General features: G+C 38.0%; 1 long non-coding RNA gene across 1 annotated transcript in view; it reads right to left on the reverse strand.

Moving 5' to 3' along the window:
• Window positions 1-260: 260 nt before the first annotated feature.
• LOC144331561 (uncharacterized) overlaps window positions 261-25,262 on the reverse strand; it is a 144,444-nt gene continuing 119,442 nt past the window's right edge. The window contains exons 3-4 of the long non-coding RNA XR_013398847.1: window positions 20,013-20,236; window positions 261-3,644 (exon numbers count right to left, since the gene is read on the reverse strand). This is a non-coding gene — a long non-coding RNA (uncharacterized LOC144331561). The remainder of the gene's footprint in view (window positions 3,645-20,012; window positions 20,237-25,262) is intronic.

Raw genomic sequence — 25,262 nt, forward strand, 5'->3', positions numbered from 1 at the left:
GAATGTAATGTTTTAATTAATTTCAACTCATAAGGCACTATCAATGTAATTAGAACATTGGACTTTGAAATTAATTGAATATTTATACAGAAATGAGTTTTCTGTGTGTGCCAACAATCTTCACCTACCTATGTGCCAAAAATTTTCTTTCATCTTTCCCTCTCTTCCTTCCTCGCTCAGTTGTTGATTTCCTCCTCCTTTTCTTCCTGCCTGCCTCCTTTTGTGAGCTCTCTCCACTTTTTCTTTCCTTCTTTACTTCCTTTCTGTCTGTTTTATTTCTTCCGTCCTTTTTCTCTTTCTATACTCCCTTCCTCTTCTGTCCCCTTCCTTCCGTCTTTTCTTTCTTTTTCTTCCTTGCTTGCTTGCTTGCTTCTTGTCTCTCCCTCTTCTCATCTTTACTCCTTCCGCCTTGCCCTTCCAGCCTCTCAGTAGCCTCTTGGTGATGGTAAGGAGGATGATAAGGATATTCCTTGTTTTAGCACATTTACTCAGATAATTCACAGCATGGGTCCAGCATGTCTAATTTATTCTTTTTCATGAGCCGAATATAATCACTGAGAGATAGAAAAATAGATTGAGTGTGGTCAAGGATCATTCAACTTCTAACATTCTCAAATGCAGACTGAATTTTGTCTTCTATCTGTTAGAATTAAGAAAAAAAAATCATGTTTGGAGTACCTTTTCTGTTAACCAACTTTCACATTTTACATATTTAACAGTTTTAGGCTAATTAACAACACGGTTGTGTATATGTAATTTTGATGTAATTCTGAAACATATTAGAACTTACCTTTGTTAACTATATGAAATTTCAATTGGATGCTAGATGCTGTTATTTGATCAATTTGTGATGTATACTTTGTATCTGTACCCACTTATATTAATCAAAACAGGTGTTTTAACTAAATTGGTATACTAGTTCAATTTGACTTCAGTTTCATCGACTTTATCAGTTGACTGATAATCTGATTTAATCAATGTCTTCTTTCTTCTGTATAACTTTCCTCAGGATTTAGAACTAGCTTTGTTACTGGAAGTCCAAAATTAATCTACATTTCAATAAGAGAATGAGAAAGAGCGTGGTTAGGATACTTGCTAAAGTGGGCTTGAAATTAAAATGACTAAACTCAAAGCAATTATAACCTCACTAATAAGATTTAAAAATCACGGTGAATGTTAACCCAATGTGGAGGTGAATCTTATAAAATATTTACACTTATGCCTTACTATAAAGAGTTCCTTTTTGATCTGTTGTAAGCTAATTTGATAAATTTTAAAATCATAGAAATGTTCAAACACTTAATGGTTTATCATAATAAGAAACATTTCTATCCTCAAAAATTAGAAAAATGCCTGGGCATGACACCATTCATAGTGGTGTTATTTATAATAGTAGAAATTGAAATGAACACAAATGCCCCACAATAAGAGAATGACCAAATAAATTGCAGTAACATGAAATTGATTAAATTTTATAGAACCAATAAAAATAAAAATGATGATGACTATGCAGGAACATAGAACATTCCTATAACAAACTGTTGTGTTATTTGTGTTATCATTAAATTTGTATGAGGATCATAGAACCATAACTATTTATTCAATATGTACTCACTGAGAATGCACTGGACCCTGTGCTAAAAGTGGCAGACATAAAACTGTCAGATAAAACGGAGGGAGATATGATCTCTGCCCTCTGCATTGGACAGACCCAGAGGAGCACCCCCAACTTCCCACTTAGGAGCTGTGCATACTTAATCTCTTTCAGTCTGTTTCTTTCTCATCTGCAAAATGGGGATGAAATGAGTAACCACCTCTACAGGGCATCTTTGAGTATTTAACTGATATTATGTGTATTTGTTTAATCCATTGCTTGGTGTGTTAGTTTGCTAGTTTGTAAACTGAGTGGCTTAAACAACAGGAATCTATTGTCTCAGTCCTGGAAGCTAGATGTCTCAGATTCAAGCACTAGTGGAGTTGAGTACTTCTGAGGGCTGTGAGGGAGAATCTGTTCCATATACCTCCCTTGGCTCTCGTAATTTGCTAGCAATCTTCGACGTTTCTTGGCTTGTAGAAGCATCACCGCAATCTCTCCCTTCATCTTCCCATGACATTCTCTCTCTCTACATGTCTGTCTTCATATTTCCCCTTTTTATCATGACACCTGTCAGATTGGATTGGGGCCAACTTTAATGACCTCCTTTTAGCCATATTACCTCTGTACAGATCTTATGTCCCAAGAAGGTCACATTCTGAGGTACTGAGGGTTAGAATCCCAACATAGCATTTTGGGGAGACACTAATCGATAATACTTTGTATGGTGTAAGTTTTCAATAAATGTTAGCTACTATTACTACCAATATTGTTAAGACTAATAGTCTTATGACATTATAATGGTGTATGTGGCAAGACCTGACATGCTAACCAAATAAGATGAAAACAGTAGATTAGTTGGATGATAAGAGTCTAAGTTATCAAGTATCTTTTTACATTTTTCTTATCATTTTTATAATGCCCACCCATCCCCCTGGAGTTTGCACTATTTAGGGAGGGGAAAAAATCTGCACTGTCTCTTAAATATAAGCAACTGCCATTCATCCATAAATACCATTTCACTCACTTCCCACTGATTCCCACTCTCAAATAGAAACATCCATAAAAAAGTCCAGCTCACTTTTGGAGAATGAAAAAGTCTCTCTTTTACTCTATTTTGTATTCTGTCTTAATTATTGCATGAAACAGTAGCCTTTTTACCTTCCTTTGTGTTCCTTCCTAGTATTTTATTTCAATATTTATGTCTTTCTTCTCCAGAAAAGAAAGCATTGTTTTCTAATTTCTCTCATCTCTCCTGACTGCTGTGTAGTGATTATGACATATGGATTACCACCTATAGATTCTTTATAGCAAGCAGGTCCTCGGGCCAAGTGACAAAATCTTTGACTTTCTTAGAGTTATTCTTTTCTCTCGCAGTCTTTTTAAATATTTATTTTCCTTCAGGTAACTTTGGCTGTTGGATTTCTTTCTTCCTAGTATGTCACAACCCTTGGCATAAAAACTCAATGTTTTATTTTCAAAATAAAGTATATTGAATTGTGCAGTTTTCAGATTAAGGGAAAGAAAGATAAAAGTAAGCATTAACTTGGAGTATTTGATGAACCATTTACAAAAATATTTTTTATGGATGATTCAGCTAAAATTGAATACATAAGTCCACATGAAAAATTGTGTCCACAAAAATATTTAATTTCAAGTCATGAAAAGTCCAAGTAAGTAGATTAATATAAAGAGAAGATGTCAGGTCATGTAACAGAAAAGTCCAAGATACATCTCTTCAGGTGAGGCTAGATCCAGCAACTTTAGTCATGCAACAGATGATTTTTCTCTTTATCCCTCTGTTCTGTTTTCTAAATACTGACTACATCCTCAGACAGAGACCTATCTGGAAATCTCAGGACATCTCCTCACAGTTATAAACAGTAGCTGTAGGTTCAAAGCTCTCATCCTCCTTTCACACACCCAAGAGAATTAGAACGAGTCACCTATTTGATTCTTCAGAAAAGAGAGGTAGCGTCTCCTCCTCAAATGTTTCCTCACAGGTCATTGGCATCGATGCTGCTTGACTTATGCATCCAGCTCTGAAAGGCTATGGACAAGAAGACATTAGCATTCTGTGTGAGCCACATGACTGAGAATGAAAGAAAGGTCCCTTCACAAAGAAAATTCAGGGTGCTGTTCTTAGCAGGAATGGGAGTGGGGCATTGCTGCCAAATAGAAAACAACAGATGTCCACCTCCAGAATATATTTAATAGTGGAAACAATTTTTTTTAATGATCATAGCCTTGTATTTTATAGAAAGGTGATCTATACCTTGCCTGAGGTGTTCAACAGACAAGTTTGTTTTATATAGTTTAGTCAAGATTTCAAATGTAGTGTTCTGTACAGCCCAAGAGGCAAGGACTCCTTCTCCTAGAAAGTGTTCTTTTCATACCTCACTCGAGGGGTTCGCAGAAGGGGCCCTGAAAAGCCAGTTTGGGTAGCTTGATCCCATTACCCTGTTCATAGGTGACTGAACCAGGGGTAAGCTGCCGACCTAAAATGAGCCATCAGATTCTCTAGCCTATGCATTTGGAAATGGTGGTGGGGATGGGGAAAAAAGCTACCTAATAAAGAACTTATCCCATTTATAATAAACAGAAGCATACGCCAATAAAAATACAGGAAAGGAAAATAAATGGGAAATTCACAAAATTAAAACTTTAAAAAGTTTGTATTAGCAAGGTTCATACAAAAAATAGAAAGAGTAAGAGCAACTTACTGAGAGATTTACTGCAAGGACTCAGCTTGGGCAACTGTGATGTCTGGTTGGGTAGGTCTAGAATCTGGGGAGCAAGTTTTCAGGAAGCTGAGACTCTAAAACATGGGCTGAGACTCTGTCCTCAGGCAGTATTTCTTCTTCAGGGAGCCTGAGCTCCTTCTCTTGAAACCTTTTATGTGATTGGATCAGGCCTGATCAGCTTATCTATGATAATATCTCTTACTTAAAATCAACTGATTATGGACTTATATCTACAAAGTACCTTCCCAGCAACACTTAGACAACTATTTGATTGAATAACTAGGAACTGTGGCCTCGCCATGTTGACACATCAAATTGTCCATCACGATATTCAATCACATTGATAACCTAGGAAGGGAATATGAAAGTCACAAGCATATTACTTTTACCTAATAAATTAAAAATTGTCTTAAAATACTAAGATTTGGTATTACTATGAAAGAAAAGCAAAAGACACATCTACTGGAGACCATAAGTTGTAAGCTCTCTGTCTAGCAGTGTGGCATTCAGGGACACCAACATTTTAAAAAGAAATTTAATGTGAAAGAAAATAGAGGATAAATTAGGTAAATTATTATTTAACCATAAGATAGAATGTCACATAACTATTAAACATTGAATTAAAGGACAATATTTCATGGTATAAAAAATGCCCTCAATATATTAAAGTAGGTATATTAAAGAGGTAGTTGATAAATATCATAGACATTCAATTTTGTACAGCAATAAATAAAAAGGGTAGAAGTATATAAATCAAACTATAAGAGTAATTAATTCTAGGTAATGGGTAAATTTGTGGCTTTTAGCAATTTCTAATTCTTACAATAAACATGCTCTTGTTCTGAAGTTAGTTAAAGTTGGGGTTTGTTAGAATATTGGGGAGTTAAATAATGCCATAATATAGAGAATCTTGAATATAAAATGCATTTGGAGGTTCACATACACTCATGTACTTTATCACTGAACCATTAACTCAACAAATACATTCTAACCTTTCATTTTATGATAGTCACTGTTTTAGGCAATAAAGATAACATAGTGAGCAAAGCAAACTGAGGCCCTGCTGTCATGGAGCTTAGCAGGTAAGACAGAAAATAAAGAATCAGATAAATACACTTGTAATTGCATTCTATAACAAGTGCACTGAAGGAAAGAGTGCTCTGAATGTACCAATATTTATATTAAAATTTTAAATTATTATATAATGAAAATATGTAGTGTGTGTTCGTTTGGTATGCTTGCGCATGTGCGTGCTGTGTGTTGTGTGCTGTCACCAGCATCAACATCTCAAATTAGCACTTGCAGAATGAGATTCCAGGAAAAAATATCCAGAAACGCCTAAAATTGCTGAAACTCTGCAAAAGAAATATTGAAAAAAAAATGCACCATTGCATAATGAATCCTGAGTAATTGGCTGAGGCTCTGAATGGCACACCCACATACATTTAGAGTTTTCCGCTGGGCTCATATCATTCATGCATTTTCCCCCAGAATCTGAAAGATAAATCTGACAAGCTCTGGATAAACACTGGCTGAGGCTCTATAGTTTCTGGGTATGGAGAGGTGACATGACTTATTCTCTGTTATCATCGGGTCTCCTATTAGGCAGCTTCAGCAAAGACTCTGGATAGATCAACATGTCAGGCTGGAGGCTTAGTGATAATTCAGACTGGGTTGAGTTGAAGCAACTGCTCAGGCAATCAGGAGAATATAGCCATGCATAGTTCCTTTCAAACTACAGGAAAACTGAGAAGAGAAATAGGGTTTTGAACTCTTAGGTATAATGAATCAGACCACAAAACTGGAAACTTGCCCACTAAATTAGGCCAATTTTATTGTTCCCCTCTAGATGAGATCAAATAATGGTCCTCATGGAGGTGTCAGAAATAGGATTGCAAACGAGAGTCCATATACAATCAGGAAAAATAGATCTTGCATTAAGATATCTTGGCATGCATGACTATGGTGATGGCTTCCTCATTTCCCCCCAGATACATTTTGAGTGAATTATTCCTCCTCATATAGTTGTAGCACAGGGAGAGATCATATTCTTAGAATGAGAAAGGAACTAGGTTTAGCTACCAACTATGACTTTTTGCCTGTGAAGACCCATCTGTCTGCTATTGATTTAATAACCAAACAAAGTTTCAGTAACTTGGTAAAATTTTCATTTGCTATCTGCATTAGGTGGAATTCTGAAATGGCCCCCAAATTCTCCTTGGATGTGGATGCCTTAGCATCATACCTTCTCCTTGAGTGTGGGTGGGTCTGCCCTAAGCAAGTGAGCCCTTTAAAAAGAGTCTCTAGGGTCAGAGACCAGAAGTTAGAGACATTCGAGGCAGCAGAATATATTCTCCTGCTGGTGTTGAATAAGAAAACTGCCGTGCTGTGCAGTGAACCATGTGGTAGGGAACATGGAGAACTAAGGGTCAGCCCTATAACTGCAATGAATTGAATTCAGCCAACAACCAGTGAGCCTGGAAGAGGACTCCTGGCCTCAGATGAAATCACAGCCCTGGCTGACACCTGAATGCAGAATTGTGAGATCCTGCACAAAGAAACCAGCTAAAACATACCAGAAAACTGCAAGAAAATAACTTCGTTTTTGTTGTTGTTGTTGTTAATTGTACTTTAAGTTCTGGGGTACATGTGCAGAATGTGCAAGTTTATTACATAGGTATACATGGGCCATGGTGGTTTGCTGTGCCCATCAACCTGTCATCTACATTAGTATTTCTACTAATGCTATCCCTCCCCTAGCCCCCCATCCCCTGACAGGCCCCAGTGTGTGATAGCCCCCTCCCTGTGTCCATGTGTTCCCATTGTTCAACTCCCACTTATGAGTGAGAACATGCAATGTTTGGTTTTCTGTTCTTGTGTCAGTTTGCTGAGAATGATGGTTTCCAGTTTCATCCATGTCCCTGCAAACAACATAAACTCATCCTTTTTATGGCTGTATAGTATTCCATGGTGTATATGTGCCACATTTTCTTAATCCAGTCTATCATTGATGGACATCTGAGTCAGTTCCAAGTCTTTGCTATTGTGAACAGTGCTGCATTAAACATACGTGTGCATGTGTCTTTACAGTAGAATGATTTATAATTCTTTGGGTATATGCCCAGTAATGGGATGGCTGGGTCAAATGGTATTTCTAGTTCTAGATCCTTGAGGAATCACCAAACTGTCTTCCACAATGGTTGAACTAATTTACTCTGTGTAAAAGTGTCCCTATTTCTCTACATCCTCTCTAGTATCAGTTGTTTACTGACTTTTTAATGATTGCCATTCTAACTGGTGTGAGATGGTATCTCATTGTGGTTTTGATTTCCGTTTCTCTAATGACCAGTGAGGATGAGCTTATGTTTGTTGGCTGCATAAATGTCTTCTTTTGAGAAGTGTGTGTTCATATTCTTTGCCCACTTTTTGATGGGGTTGTTTTTTTCTTGTAAATGTAAGTTCTTTGTAGATTCTGGATGTTAGCCCTTTTTCAGATGGATAGATTCCAAAAATTTTCTCCCATTCTGTAGGCTGCCTGTTCACTCTGATGATAGTTTCTTTTGCTGTGCAGAAGCTACAGTACCATTCAGGACATAGGCATGGGCAAAGACTTCATGACTCAAACACCGAAAGCAATGGCAACAAAAGCCAAAATAGATAAATGGGATCTAACTTTGTTACTGAGTTACGTTATGAGCTAAGTACGTGAGATTGCTTATGCAGAAATAGAAACCTAGTAACACTATCTATGCTTCCTTTCTGTTTTTTGTTTTTTTTTTTTAATTCAGTTAAATGAATTATTTCTTCCTCCATGGTCAAAACTCTAATCATGATGTGTCCAGAGACTGCAGATTTCAGTACAACATAAATGCAAAAATCATACCCAGTGATCTCTTTTAAAAATTTAACACTAACATTCACACTGAGATAATTTCTTTGGCTTGAATCTCATAAATAAAACTAAAAATATTACAGAAGTTAGCATCTAGAACTTGGTATCTGAATAACAATATTAAAGATTAACTCGTATTCATTGCTTGTTCTTTGCCATTCATTGAACTTTTTTCTTCACTACATTTTCTCATTTAATCCTCCCCCAAAATGATAAAAATGGGGAGATACTGTATAATTTATGGATGAAAACACTAAAATTTAGAAAATAGGTAACTTGCCAAGGGACACACACGGCTGTAAATAGTAGAGGCCAGATCGAAATTCCCCATTCAGCTGCTATGCCAGCACTATATATTAACGCAGGCTTTGTCTTTTAGCCTCCTATAACCAACCTCTTACCCTGGAAAGTGACTGCATTGTCATAGCAAATGCCTCTTGCCTGACTAAACAACAGATGTTGAGAGTTCTTCCTTTTTGCTTTTTCCTCCATGCTTGCTTTAGTAGGATCTAGATCTCTGGTCTCATGAAATGGCTCGCTTACATTATCACCACTTCGTTACATGTTTACTTAGTTACAATTAAAAAAAAAAAAAAAAGGACAGAAATCCCCCAGCTGGTCTGGGAATTTGCAACTAGAGAGGCGCCTGATACTCTCTCTGCTTAGCCTGCCTGGCCTCCAGCAGCTCCGCTGCTGGGCTCAGACATATTTTGATTCCCTAGTTTCCTACCGAGTCAGAGTCAGGTGCTGTATCACTTCCCAGCATCAATAAAGCAGGTCTAATTTCCCTAAGTTGATGAGGGTCTGATAGATCCGATGACCTTTTGTTGGAATGTCATTTACAAGTATGATTAAATTATTCTCCATGGCTGAATTGATACCTACAGCTGATATATCTTCCTCCAGAGGCAGCAGAAAAACCCACTGCTTCACCCTCTCATGCACGGCAGAGATCTTCTGTAGGCAGATTACAGATTTTCAGCTTTGAGTTTGAAAAGGTGACCCTGGTGATGACGACTTTTTTTTCAAATGTGTTTTAGCCGATACCATTTCTCTCCAAACCGATTAACTGTATCTCTATAGCTATACCTAAAAAGGCTATTTATTTAATCTGTTAGGGGAAATAGAAAAAAAAGAAAGGATGCCAGTCAAATTTCTTGAACTACATCTTCTTGGGAAGTAAGAAAAGTGACATTTTAGAGCATTGTCTATTTGCTATGTTAAACATTGTATTTTTGTTATTTTGACAATAACATATGAAGTATAATATTTGCATTAAACTTATATTTTGAGCCTACTGTGTGTCAAACACAGCTCAAATAACTAGAGATACAGTAAATTCTGCCCTTGTCGAACTTAACTGCATAGGAGGAAACTGAGGCAAGGAAGATTAAGTAGGCTCCCTGTGTGCACAGCTCGTGCCTAGAATATGGTATGTGTTCAATAAGTGTTGAATGAATAAAACAGAATCAAGGTTGACCCAGGTCTGCCTGCCTCTACAACCCAAGCTTTGTTCTCTACCATATGAGAAAAAGAGATGAGCATAAGAAATTCATAAAGTAAAAATATTCAAGGGGAAAGATGAGGCTTCAGAGTTTGCTGTGAGCTGCTAGTCTTGACCTCTGACTGCACCTCTTGTGTTAATTCTATACCATGCACAGAGCTAAGCTTACTGCTACATGTGTTGTCAATAGATGGTGGCTCATAGGCCAAATTCAGCCCACTGCCTGTTTTTGTAAATAAAGTTTCATTGGAACATAGCTAAGCTCATTTGTTTACCTATTGTCTACAGCTGCTTTTGTGCTAGTTTGAGTCATTGTGACAGAGACTGTATGATCTATGAAGCCTAAATGTATTTAGTATCTGGTCCTTTACAGAAATGTTTGCAGACTTCTGTAGGAACTTGTCAAAATAATCTTAACAATTCTAAAAGACAGATACTATTACTATCCCTGTTTTACGAATGTGGAAAGTCATGCAGTTAGTAGGTAATTATGTCAGTATTGGAGACCATAAATAAAGTCTTTTAAATAAATTATTACACCACCTCCCCCCCACACACAGATGCCTTCTGGGAGATGAGGGTGTGTGTGTCTAAAATGCTCGTGAATTGGAGAGGATGTGTCTTAGCTACTGGGCTTCCAGAGTTTTAAGCACTGACAACTTCTCTCAGCTCTAATCCCTCGATGTACAGTTGGTGAGCTGGCTCAGGTTCTTGACTTCACCATGCAAAAGAATTTGAGAGTGAGTCCAAAGGAAAAGTTAGCAAGAGACTTGATTGCACAGCAAAAGTGCACTCTGCCAGCTGATCAGAGCAGGTCGCTCAAAAGTGAGACAGCACTGAGTGACACTGGGGAAGCCCCCTTATGGTAGTCTGACCTGGTTATTCATAAAGGGGTGCTGCTGCTAAGCATGTTCTGGGCTGTCTTCGGGTGGCACGTGCGCTGTGGTTGAGCATGCTAGTACATACGTCACACGTCTTATTAGCATCATAAATCCCCACCCAGGTGTGGGTTCTTCACTATTATAATGAGCACAGGTCAGTCCAAGGACACTAATCATGGGTTTCTGCACTTGCATGAATTTGAGGATTTTCCCTTTTGCTCTTCTACCTCCTTGCTGGAGGATGTTCTAATCACAAACCCAGGATATGGCTCCTATTGTGTTGGGTGGCTTGTTCTCTCCATCTGTTTAGCAAGTCTGTTCACCTTTAAGGGAAGCTATGACCATGCCCCCAACCTACCTCCTGTGTAGCTGTGAAGCCCTGTGCTGAGACTTACCATGAACTTCTTTCAATTCCATTTTTATGCTGGTGATCATGGCATCTCATGCTACATATTCCCTTCCAAATGATGATGTCATCATCGATTGGAAAAGAAACCCAGAACCTTCAGAAGCAGACAATGTTTTGGTTGCCCTCAATTATTGGACTATCTTGAAGAGATTTTATTTTGCCTTAAATTAAAGGTGGTATCGCCATTTTCCACATAATCAAAAATGTTTCCATGTTTAATTTTTATTGTAAATTGAAATTTTACAATGATACTGAGTTTTTTATACCTACATTTTCTTTCATGATGCCTAAACGTTCTCTTTGAAATCTATAAAAATCTTCAAATTGTCTTCCAATAATAAATACCATTTGGTAACATTTCGTAACCTTTACAATATAAGGCTGTTACAACTCAGCTCCAGCTAATAATTGACATTCAGACGTGTAAGCCCGATATAGCCAGATCTTCCGTATTAAAAAAAAAAAAAATTTTTTTTACACGTGTTGAGTCATACAAACTTTGATGGCAGGCAGCTTCAGCTTGATGGGCACCAGGTTGTTTTCACCACAGTGTGCTAAACTGCATCCCCAGATAGCCCAGGGCTGCATAACTGAACTCACAGCTCCCAAATCTGGATGCACAAATAAACCATTGAATTTGGTGTAAAAAGAATTTAAATACCCACTTAAAATAATGTATGTCTTACAATTTTCAAAAAATAAGAAATAAATTAACTTTAGTAACACTCAATAATGCAGAGAGACACTGACATCCCTCACTTGGATCCATAAACCTGATGCTGCTGTGTCCGCTATGATTTGCTGGGTATCCCAAGAAAGACTGCAGTTTCCAATGGAGAGATGCCAGGGTAGGCTAGATGCATAATGAAACTTACTGAAAATCACAAATGACCAGGTGAGTGAGTTTTTGAACAATAATATGTCATTTCAATTAAGCTAACCCCTTCCCAAATGGGGAAGTAGCATAAAAATATTTATATAAAGGACTATAAACTGAAGATAATGCTAAGGAAACAAAAAACACAAGCATAGAAAGATAATGGAAAACGTGGCATTATACAACTCCTATTTCAATTGCTTGGTAAGCAATATAGTAAGAAGAACAGCAATCTAAAAAGAATTAGCCAATTATCGCAGCACCATTTGTTGAAAAGGGTGTCCTTTCCTCACTTGTTTTGCGTTGTCAAAAATCAGTTGACTGTAAGTATTTGGGTTTGTATCTGGGTTCTCTATTCTGTTCCATTGTTCTATGTGCCTATTTTGATATCAGTACCATGCTATTTTGGTGACTATGGCCTTAGTTTCAGATCAGGTAGTGTGATGCCTCCAGAGTTGTTCTTTTTGCTTAGTCTTGCTTTGGCTGTGCCAGTTATTTTTTGTTCCATATGAATTCTGGAATTGTTTTCTCTAATTCTGTGAAGAATGATGGTGCCATTTTGATGGGGATTGCATTAAATTTGGAGATTGCTTTTGGCAGTATGGTCATTTTCACAATACTGATTATACCCATCCATTAGCATGGAATGTGTTTCCATTTGTTTGTGTAGTCTATGATTTCTTTCAGCAGTGTTTTGTAGTTTTTCTTGTAGAGGTCTTTCACCTCCTTGGTTAGGTATATTCCTAAGTATTTTATGTTTCTTCTTCAGCTCTTGTGAAAGGGGTTGAGTTTTTTATTTGATTCCCCACTTGGTCACTGTTGGTATGTAGAAGAGCTACTGATGTGTGTACATTAATCTTGCACCCAGGAACTTTGCGGAATTCTTTTATCAGTTCTAGGAGCTTTCTGGAGGAGACTTTAGGGTTTTTGAGGTAAATGATCGTATTATCAGCAAACAGTGAGTTTGACTTCCTCTTTACCAATTTGGATACCCTTTCTTTCTCTTGTCTGATTGGTCTGGCTAGGACTTCCAGTACTATGTTGAAGAGGAGTGGTGAGAGTGGGCATTCTCATCTAGTTCCAGTTCTCAGAGGGAATGCTTTCTGCTTTCCCCTGTTCAGTATTATGTTGGCTGTGGGTTTGTCATTGATGGCTTTTATTACATTGAGGTATCTCTCTTGTATGCTGATTTTGCTGAGAGTTTTAATCATAAAGCAATGCTGGATTTTCCTGAATGCTTTTTCTGCATCTATTGACACTATCGTGTGATTTTTGTTTTTAAGTTTGTTTATGTGGTGTATCACATTTTTTGACTTGCATATGTTAAACCATCCCTGCATCCCTGTTATGAAACCCACTTGATCATGGTGGTTATTTTTCTGATCTGTGGTTGGATTTGGTTAGCTAATATTTTGTTAAGGGATTTTAGCATCTATGTTCATCAGGGATATTGGTATGTAGTTTTCTTTTTTGGTTATGTCCTTTCTTGGTTTTGGTATTAGGGTGAAACTGGCTTCACAGAATGCATTAGGGAGGGTTCCCTCTTTCTTTAGCTTGCGAAATAGTGTCAAAAGTATTGGTATCAATTCTTCTTTGAATGTCTGATAGAATTCTGCTTGCTATAGCAGCACAATTTGCAATTGCAAAATTGTAGAACCAACCCAAATGTCCAGCAATCAAAAAGTGGATAAAGAAACTGTGGTATATATGTATGTATGTATGTATGTATGTATGTATGTATGTATGTATGTGTATACACACATACACATACACACACAATGGAATACTACTTGGCCATGAAAAGGAATGAAATAATGGCACTTGCAGCAATCTGGATGAGATTGTAGACTACTATTCTAAGTGAAGTAACTCAGGAATGGAAAGCAAACATCATACTTCCTCACTGATATGTGGGAGCTAAGCGATGAGAATGCAAAGGCATAAGAATGATAGGATGGACTTTGGGGACAGGGTGGGAGGGAGGCGAGGGATAAAAGACTACAAATAGGGTACAGCATATACTCCAGTGAAGGATGCACCAAAATCTCACAAATCACCACTAAAGAACTTACTCATGTAACCAAATACAACCTGTACCCCCATAACCTGTGGAAAATAAATATAGAGATTAGAATAGTGTCTGACTTAAAGGGTTCAACAAATGAGTCAACTAGTTAAAAAGAACTAATGAACAGTCAGCCACAAATTTTCCAAATTATTAAGAATATTATTGCTATGTCACTTTATTTTTAATTTTTAGAACATGCTTTTATGTATGTTGAAACGTTAGTCAATGAGAGTAGTAGATGTGTATGAATGTATGAAGTCAGAATGCCTTCTTGAGATTAGGGAACATGATTGAAAATATAACACTATAAAATACTCAAAAAGCTATTCAGTTTACTTTGAGGTAAAAGGCATTTTTAAAATGGCAAATCCACATGGTAGAAGCAATCCAGGTGTCCATCAACAGATGACCAGCTAAGCAAAGTGTGGTGTAGATACACAAGAGAATAGTATTTAGCCTTAAAAAGGAAGGAAATTCTGACATATGCTATCACATGGATGAACCTTGAGGACATTATGCTAAATGAAATAATCCAGTCACAAAAGGACATATATGTATGATTCCACTTCTATGCGGTTCTTAGAGTAGTCAAATCCAAAAAGACAAAAAGCAGAAGAGTGGTTGTCAGGGGCCAAGCAGTGAGGGAGATGAGGGGGTTGGTGTTTAATGAGCCAGAGTTTCAGCTGGGGAAGATGAAAACATTCAGGAGATGAGTGGGGTAATAGTTGCACATCATTGTGAATGTACTTAATGCCACAGAACTGTACACTTAAAATTGTTGAGATAGTAAATTTTATGGCATGTTCTTTTTATCCATCCCCACAGAACAAACTTTTGAAAAAATACACCAAGATTGTCTATTTGGAATCACTAATGACATGTATACATTCATGGGGAAAAACATTTAAAAATCCCTAAAAATAAAAATGACAACTCACATGGCTCAGTCCCCTTATCCTCACATCATTGTAGGGAAATGGAGGACCAGCCTTGGGGCATTGCTGCTTTTCCCTTTCTCCAAACTTGTACATTTCAGAGTGAAAATCAGCACTGAGACTTTCTTAGCTGTCTCAGCTTATCTCCTCTACCCACATCATAGAAGAAAACTGAAGTGAATCATTTCCAATAGTTATAAAATGAAAAACAACAAAAGTAACCTCCCAATAAATATGTGACTAGTGCCAACATATTTCCAGAACTGCAATGCACATCTGCGAAATATGCCTGCTTCATTCTAGGAAGCTAACATAACAGCTGTACAATAAAGAAAGATCTCTGATAGCTTCTACCATAAGCTTTCTAACTTTAGAGAACATACGAAGTCTAACACAACTACATTCTTTTATAAAAAGCATCATCAACTAGTTACAACTCATAACTGATTGGCTCCTTACCATCTCATCTCATCTTTCTCATTAATAATTTTAGCATAGTGGCTAATTCTTCCTGGCTTTTAACCTTCACCCATATTAGTCAATATTGTTTTTACATTTATGGCAGTGGTTATTCATACTTGCTCACATTTTATCAATTTCTCTGCCTGCCATTGTTTATTTTTTGGAATTTTTACCATATATGATTAACATCCTATAAAATTTACTATTTTAAAATGGGCCATTTAGTAGCTTTAATATATTCAGAAAGTACATCACCATCATCACAATCTAATTGCAAAACATTACTATAAAAAAATCAAGTACTTATTAGTAGTCACTTCCCATTTTCTCATCCCCAAGACCTTGGCAGCCCCTAATCTATTTCTATGAATTTGCCTATTTTGGATTTCTACAAATGGAATTGTATAACATATAGCATTTTGTGGCTGATTTATTTCACATGCCTCATGTTTTGTTACTAAACACATTGTAGCCTGTATCGGTAATTCATTCCTTTTTATTGCCAAATAATATTCTATTGTATGGTATACTATATTTTGTTCATTCAACAGCTGATAGACATTTAGATTGTTTGAATATATGTTTAATTCTTGTTAGAAACAAATGCTTGGTGCCACAAAGAATAATCAGCACTCCAGCAAAAGTTTTCTCAGCAAGGCAATTTACTTCTATAGAAGGATGTAAATTTCTCCACGGATGGAGAAATGGCAAGAGCACACTGAATAAAGAAAAGCAGGGGTTTTTATATCCAATGCAATTGGTTTCTACTACTGTGTCCTGTCTCCATTGGCTGGAGCTGGACTGCACAATCTAAACTGGTCCTGGTTGGCTAATTTGAAGGGTGCAGGAAGGGGGTTACACTGGCAAGAACGACAGTTTTGATGGGAAAAACCATTGTGGTGGGAGGGGTAATTTACAGGGTGAGCAGCAGATATGGAACGTGGGCTCTATAGATTAGAACTGATGGGCAGATGTTTACTGAGACCAGGATAGGGAGACATAAAGAATAAGAAAGTTCCACCTTAAAAACAGGAAACAAAGAACAAGGGAACTTAGATAAGCTAAAACTTCTTACTGTATTTAACATTCCCTTGGGTATACACTTCTGAGTAGAATTGCTGGCTCACATGATGACTCTATATTTAACTTTTTGAAAAACTGCCAAACTTTTCAAAATTGGCTGCACTATTTTACATTCTTAACAATGTCTCCATATTCTCAACACTTACTATTGCCATATTTTTATTATAGCCATCTTAGGTATGAAGTGGCTTTGATTTTTATTTGTATTTCCCTAATAACGTTGAGCATTTTTCATGTTCACTGTTGGTTTTTGCATCCAATGTCTTCCTTCAGCATTCAAATTCCTTCCAGCTGAAGTATAACCTGTAACAGTTCTTTCAGAATACATCTTGGAGAGGTGAACTTTCTTAATTTACATATATCTGTAAATATCTTTTTGTCTGTATCTTTTGACTATTTTTTGTTGTTGTTGAGACGGAGTCTCACTCTGTCGCCCAGGCTGGAGTGCTGTGGCTGGATCTCAGCTCACTGCAAGCTCCGCCTCCCAGGTTTACGCCATTCTCCTGCCTCATCCTCCCAAGTAGCTGGGACTACAGGCGCCCGCCACCTCGCCCGGCTAGTTTTTTGTATTTTTTTAGTAGAGACGGGGTTTCACTGTGTTAGCCAGGATGGTCTCGATCTCCTGACCTCGTGATCCGCCCGTCTCGGCCTCCCAAAGTGCTGGGATTACAGGCTTGAGCCACCGCACCCAGCCTCTTTTGACTATTTATTGACGTAACAAATACAGTACAAATTATAATCATGTAGCTCAATACATTTTCACAAATTCAGAAAAAAACACTTGAATAACCAATACCTATAATAAGAAATAAAAGCTTAACAGCATCTTGGAAGCCCCACTGGGCCACTCTAAGTTACTGCTCTCTCTGCCCACCCCAGAGATAACGTTTATCCTGGCTTTTGCACCACACACCAGTTTGCCTAGGTTTAAACTTCAAATAATTGGAATAGTATCAATCTTTCCTAATTGTTTTAGTATATCATGTGCTGTGGGGATACATATTCTCTTTAGTTGTATCTATTGACTAATTATATTCTTATGCAATTTGCAAATTTTGTAGTGACCTTATATTTCATAGGGTCATATGTTATTTTCCTCTTGGATTCCCACGTTCCCTGGTTTAGAAAAACCCATACAGAAGAGGTTGTTTTTAGACTGACTGCACTGACCACTTGGAATGGCCTAGGATTATATATTAACTGGTCTGGCTTCAGATTTTCCTGCCTTAGAGTTAGTGAAAATGCAATGCAACACCTGTGCATCTTGCTTGAGATTAAAACATACACACCTCTGGCAGATCCTCAGGATTTTCCATAACTTGTCCTTCATAAGACTTTTTTCGAATTGAAGCAAATCTTTTTTTTGCCCCTTTTGTAAATTCAAAACCAGATTCTTTGTATGACAATGCAAATATGATAAACAAGTGTGTGGGTTAAATGACAAATAACCCAAAGACTCTCAGTTTTTATCAAGAGCTTATTTCTAGTTAGCACATAAATATATATTTTTGCTTATGTAAGACACTAAATGGGATCTGAATACTTAAAAGGATAGATATATTCTATGAAGACATGCAAATACAAATAATTAACTATCAAGTTTCCCTGTGGGCAGGTGTATTGAATCCAAGTTCCTCTTCTTGGTTTCTTGATCCCACCCCTCCTTACCAACATTTCCTTTTGCTTCTCAATCTGCATAATTCATCATAGTTTGAGTTCTTGATAGCCCTTTTCCCTGTAGCACATTCTAGATTTCTGGCCTTGCTATTGACAGCCCCACCTCTGAAAAACCAGCTCATTTTATTCTTTAACTATACTTTTTATAATATCCCTCAGGCTATATTTTTTTCTGAAGAACTATCATTTTTTTCTAACACTTTGTCTATGCTAAGACCATTAGTGCTTCATAAAATGTAGTTTAATTATTCATACGTAGCTATAACAGTAGGATCTGCTTTATATGCTCCTGAGCTTTGCATAGCTCAGGGTAGGCCGTATACTTCTTAATCCCTTAAGTGAAGATTTGGGATCTTGTTCTCAGCACCATGTTGTATGTTTAGTGGTCCTCTTTGACCCTCTAGTTATCTCTGCAGAGTTACTGTAGTGATACACCTTTCACGAAATGAGCATTGTTTCTGGGTCAACCAGTTGGATCCTTGGTGCAAATAGATTTGTCTTTATTTAAATTAAGAATGAGATGCTGGACGTAAAGATACAGGTTCTGAGAACTTAAATAGCATCCTTCACAGCAGTCTTTCTTGATTAACTTTCCTAGAACTGCTAGGTGGCAACTTCCAAATTGGATCCTCTCTTTCATCTTAGGATGCCTCTGGGGTCAAGATCTTCTTGTTTCTCATCTCTCCTACTTTCCCAAAACTTTCTTCCCCATACCCACTTACCCTTCACACCATAAATTTTATTACTCTCTTTACCTTTATCCCCTTCAATTATGAATCCCATCATTCAGCTCATTAAAATATGACTTCAGGCTTGGCACGGTGGCTCATGCCTGTAATCCCAGCACTTTGGGAGGCCACAGCAGGTGAATGATTTGAGGCCTGGAGTTCAAGACCAGCCTGGCCAACATGGCAATAACCCATCTCTACTAAAAATACAAAAATTAGCCAAGCGTGGTGGTGCACACCTGTAATCCCAGCTACGTGGGAGGCCGAGGCACAAAAATCACTTGAATCAGTGAGGTGGAGGCTGCAGTAAGCCAAGATCATGCCACTGCACCCCAGCCTAGGTGACAGAGTGAGGTCCTGTCTCCCTGTCTCATATACACACACACACACACACATAATATATAAAGACATATATATAGTCTTCAAAATGAAGATCCTGTATCCTATATAACTTCAAAAGTGAGATATATATATCATATATATGAAGTATCTCACTTTACTTCAAAAGTAAAGTATCTCACTTTTTACTTTTGAAGTAAAGTGAGATACTTCATATATATGATATATATATATTATATGAAGACATATACGTATGTCTTTAAAAGTGACATCCTGTCTCTCATATGTATATATGAAGACATACCTATACATACATATATATAATATACGATGTAGGAACTTTAGAATATACAAAATTCTCTTCTTCAGGATAAGAAAATCCTGATATTCAGCCTAACCTCCACTGCCTATAAAGGAAGAATTGGTTTCACTTTCAGGGAAGGTCACCTTCATCCTCATGAAGAACTGTCAAAAAATAGCCTGCAAAGAGTCCCAGATTAAACACCTTCTATGTAGGCGACAAAAGGACAACAAAAATAATCAGTTCATGGTTCACGGGCTGATACGGGATATTAACAAATGCAAACATTGTAATAGTTAATGTCATTCATTAAAGGCCATCGTGTGCTGGTAGGATGCTCCACATGAAACTGACTATGCAGATGGTATGTCATTCCAAGTCACTGTATGCTCCCTACAGATAATAACTATGTTATAACTACCTTGCAAAATCAGGACTGACCCCCACCCAAAGTTCAGATGGCAAGGCTGACGAAATCACACACACACAAAGAGGGTATGGAAAGGCTGATTACTTACATAACTGAGGTCTCTGGGAGAGCAGGGCAGACCTCTCAAGGTCAGAAATGGTCTGCAAGGGCCAGGAAAGGCGATTGGCTTGGGTCTTTATTATGATTCACGGTGGTTCCAGGGTGAGCATTCCATATGCGCAGGCGTTTCCATGGTTTGGATGTCTCACTGGTGCCAAAGGAGAAAGCACCCAGGATTTTTTTTTTTTTTTTAATGAACTTGTACAGATGTGACTACAAGGGAAAGCAGAGGGGTGAGGCTTAAAATCTATCAACAGTCAGACAGCAAAAATGGGAGTCAGACTCCTCATTACAGAGCATTTGTTGACAGTTCTTCATAGCTGTCATTTTGCTTCCATCATGCTAAATATTTTGTAGTCCACTCAGTAAATGCTTCTAGGTTGACTGTTTGGATCACAAACTTTATTTTTTGTCTAATGTCAAGAGGAAACTCTAAAAGCATAAAATCTTTGTAAGGGCATTAAGCTCAATCCCAAAAGTGCAATGCTTTCAGAAAGCCAAGCTGACGCTGGTTGAGTCCATCCAGCTCTATCCTGCTAGAGCTGCCAGCACTCTCCCTCAGTTGTCTGAAATATGCCTTCTTCCGTAATTGGCCTTGCACCTCTGCTCCAAAGGAAGGTTCAGTTCTGTCTACTCATTGTCTTCTAAGTCTTACTTCCTTTGGCAGTATCTAAGGTTAGGTCAGCAGCATGTTTTCTATTGTAGTAGGTGATCTCATCCCCTAGGACCCTACATGAATTGTGATCTCAACAATCACTCTCTCTTTCCCTTTGCGTCCCCATTAGCACCCCTTGGTTGATTTGTGCCAAAGCCTATTGTCCTTTAAGTTATGAGGAAGAAAAAGGAAATCTGATAAATCAATTTCCTCCTCAACAAAAAGGAAAATATTTTATACTTCTTAACTGTGCTTTGATATGCACATATTATCAGCTATCCACTACATACTTAGAAATTTAGCTAATTGTCATAACATAAATTAACATTTTATGGCCATGCAAAGAGAGTAGAAATGGATTTTAGAATGTCAAGTATTTATCACTAGTATGTGTTAATACAAATATCTAACTTAATTAAAAACAGGGCATTTATATGTATATATGTGGGTGTGCATGTGTACATGCACATGTGTGCATGCACACACACACAGATATGTTGGTTTTGTGTAATGCAACCACATGAATTAAGTATACATAGGATAGAGTCACTGCCCTGACTCTTAAATGTAACCCTTATTAGATAAAAAATGAACTAAAAAATTTTATCAACCCTGAAATCTGCAATCAATGATATTTGGTTATAAGCAAAATAACATGAATGATAATCTAAAATTTCTGACCAAATAACACTGGGATAATTGCATTGTTACCTCTAGTACTCTTAGAAATTTCATTCAGCAGTTATAATATTGTTGGGGGGTGAGTAAACTTTTCAATAGCAAGTACTTTACCATTGAAGAAATGCATTCTGGGTATTTCCCAAAGTACACCTGAAATTTAGATTATTTTATTGATAGTTTTTGAGAAGAAAATAATAATCATTTTTCTGGTTCACACCAAAAATTTTTAAACGAAGCTGGGCATTTTAAATACTCTTTGGATTTAGAGCTCTCTAATTATATTTGAATCAGATAATAAAATTCCATTAAAATAATTTTAATTTCCAATATTATGCACCAAGCATCTGATTTTTCATGAGTTTGCCAATGGAAGTTCATTCTGCTGGTCAACGTTCCCACTCATATAAGAATAATGCCTCTTACCCTTGAGGCCTCCTGATTGCTGCAAGCAGTTTGTCTCTGAAATTTAAAATTTTTTTTTTTTTTTTTTTTTTTTTTTTGAGATGGAGTCTTGCTTTTTCACCCAGGCCGGAGTGCAGTAGTTCACTGCAACCTCCGCCTCCCAGGTTTAAGCGATTCTCCTGCCTCAGCCTCCCAAGTAGCTGGGAATACAGGTGTGCACTACCACACCTGGCTAAATTTTGTATTTTTAGTAGAGTCAGGGTTTCACCATGTTGGTCAGGCTGGTCTCAAACTGCTGACCTCAGGTGATTCACCTGCCTTGGCCTTCCAAACTGCTGGGAGTACAGGCATGAGCCATCACACCCAGCCTGACCCATTCTTTAATGGAAAAAGAAAATGCACATATTATTCCCAAATGCTACTGTCAGCAGTCAACCTATCAATGATTGACATATTTTATTTTCTCAAATACAAGAAAAGCAATCCTTAGTATCTAAAAGGTGATGTTGTATAGTATATATGGTATTATCTCATCTGTTTTTTCAAATTAAAATAATTTTTAGTGAATGATTAAAATTTACTAAATCTCTCTATAGCCATGCCTAGGGATCTGACTTGTTCCATATCTAAGTACATGCCCCATATATTGACACAATTTTAGAAATGGCTTTTAGCTGTTATCTCTGGGAGGAAGGATTAGTAGAGACTCATTTTAACTTTTATATTACCATATTGTTTGAGGAATACATAATCACATTTATCAGATACAGATCTCAGTTTATAAACTCAAGTGTGAAAGAAATCTTTTCTCAGAGTGTGTCTTATTTCCGCAAGGGGACACACCTGTTGAAGTGGCATTTACAGGATGAGATAGCAATCTAGATTTCTGTATTTCCTTTCTTTTGTCTTGGTGTATGCAGACACCCTGTTCCCATCTGGCCTTTATATACTGACCCATGAAGCCATGCTGTATTATCCTCTTCCTGTCTGTGAATCCCTTCACCCTCACTGGCTGACCTTAAACCAAGTTATTTCTGCTCCCAGAGGAAAACATTCTCCATCTCCTGCTCTGCTACAGTTGGCAAAAGGAACTGTGAAGCCAAACTGCTCAGATATACTGTAATGATTTACAACAGACAAGAGAAGGTCAGGTGGTAAGAACGACTGGGAAGCATCTTACAACTGGACATTGTAATAGTTGGGAAGGCCACTTCATAGTGGACAGTCAAGGAGGGCTTCTTGGAAATCATGCCGTTTGCACTAGTAGCGTCCATTGCTGTCTCCATTAAAAAATTATGAATTCGATCATGTGTTATGACTGTAGAACATGATCAAATTCATTGAAGAGCTGATAACTTGGCTTGAAAGGGGTGCAAAATGGAACAACAACTAGCATCCAGGCAGCAGGTATCAATCAGCCATCACATCTCGGCCTGGCCTCCTAGGAGAAATTAGTTCCATTATTTGTTTTCTCCATCCCTGTGAGACCCCATTCAAGGCTCAACATTCATGAATGCCTTAAAGGCATTGTACTATGTATACCCGCTAAACAATCAATTTTATATGTAATCATAACATTGATTTGAAACATAGGTTCCTCTCCTTTTTTCAGTGGTGTGCCAGGTAAAGGAAAGAGTCCAGGGGCGTGTAGTTAAGGAGAATTGCAGGTGGAGAGGCTCTGCCTCACATCATCAGCTTCAGCTGTGATTTACATTCATATTAAATGTTAGCTTGTGTGTTGCACACCCTGAGGCTTTTTACTCCACCTGGGGGTGGAAATTTGCATTATTATGCATTTCTGACTCTAGATATAGTGGGGATTTTATTTTTGTCTCTGAGAACAAGCTAAAATCAAATCTTACTTAAATAGGGGCCGAATATGCTGCTTAGGAGAAGCACAGAGAGAAGATAGGGCAAAGATGGGGCAATGAAAACTTGGGAATGAGGCAGATATCAACATTCGATACATTATTGTCCATTCATTTTTTCTCAGTCTTACAATATGTAAGAATTAATTAAGCCAGTGCTTCACATTTCTTCTCCTTGCCTTATAAAATAAAGTTAACAAAATCTGTGTATAACACGTTTTCTGTCAACAAAACCCATTCCATACCAAGTACATTGAGTAAATATCTATGTAGGAAAATGTATGTTAGGCAGTGCCATCATGTCCTCCTACCAAAGACCAACACCCCATGTAGTATTTGAATTATTCCTTAAAGCCACATTGTCACCAGATTCTCTGGTATTTGTGTTTTGTTTATTTGTGAAATGGGTATTTTGGTGCCTTTTCTTCCCCCTTTCTTTTTTTTTGAAATAGGGTCTTACTCTGTTTCTGAGGCTGGAGTGCAGTAGGACAATCATGGCTCATGGCAGTCTGAACCTCCCCAGACTCAAGCAATCCTCCTGCCTCAGGTTCCCAAGTAGCTGTGACTACATGTGCACACCACCACCACACCTGGCTAATTTTTTTTTTTTCTTTATTTTTTTAAAGACAGGGTCTCACCATGTTGCCCAAGCTGGTCTCCAACTCCTGGACTCAAGCAATCCTCCTGCCTCAGCCTTTCAAAGTGCTAGGATTACAGGCGTGAGCCACCAGGCCTTGCCAAATCCTTCCATTTTTGCCTGTAAGTTTAAAAGGATTTAGAAGATTTAAGCTTGAAAAATCAAGCAGAGATTTGGCTCAGGTAAGGTTTTGGTTTTGTTTTGTTTTACCAAACAATAGGGTCAGAGAAATTGAGTATTCTCTCTCAGGGTAACTCCTACCAGCAGAGGCAGTTGCCAGGACAATAGGGGCTGTTTCTACACTGGCAAATAATATTGTGTAAAATTGCCTTGGTTATTGTTGTTGTTTTCTACTACTAGGGCAACAATCACACGTAGTTACTTTTTCTTCTACAATGTACATTGAGCTCATATTATTTTAGAAATGTATTTTACTTTGCCTAATTCTAGAACCAGTTACTTACATGTCTGCCTCTCCCTTAACTCCTAACAATGAGGCAGATAGCATATTTTTGACATTTCCCGATCCTTGTGTTACAGAATTTTTGGGATGTCACTTTTCTGGCCGGAAACCTCTGTGGCCAGTAGCACCTCTGCCTGAGTTTTGCTTGGGCCCACTGGGCTCGTTCTGCCCACTCAGCCTGGCAGGCTGTGCTTGGCTACACTACCAGTCTCAATCCCATGCCTGCCAAGGGTGAGTCAGGTGTGGAGTGGCAAGGGGTATGTGAGCGAGTGTAGGGTCCAGCCACTGTGTGCAGTCAGACATGCTGGCTGTTGCTGAGGGGTGGGCAGCTCCAGTGCCAGCACAGGTACCAGCTCTCTGCAAGGCTGCAGCTGGACAAGGCTCACCACAAGCAGCTTCCCCTGCTGGCACCAGGGAATGCAGCAGCACCTGGAACATTGCTTCCAGGTGGAAGGAAGTTCTAGGGGACTCCAGGAACCACAAGGCCCCAAAGAGGGAGTCACAGCCCTGGCTTTGGGAGCTCCCAAGTCTGG

Source organism: Macaca mulatta, chromosome 10 (genome assembly GCF_049350105.2).
Source record: "Macaca mulatta isolate MMU2019108-1 chromosome 10, T2T-MMU8v2.0, whole genome shotgun sequence".
Classification (NCBI taxonomy): domain Eukaryota; kingdom Metazoa; phylum Chordata; class Mammalia; order Primates; family Cercopithecidae; genus Macaca; species Macaca mulatta.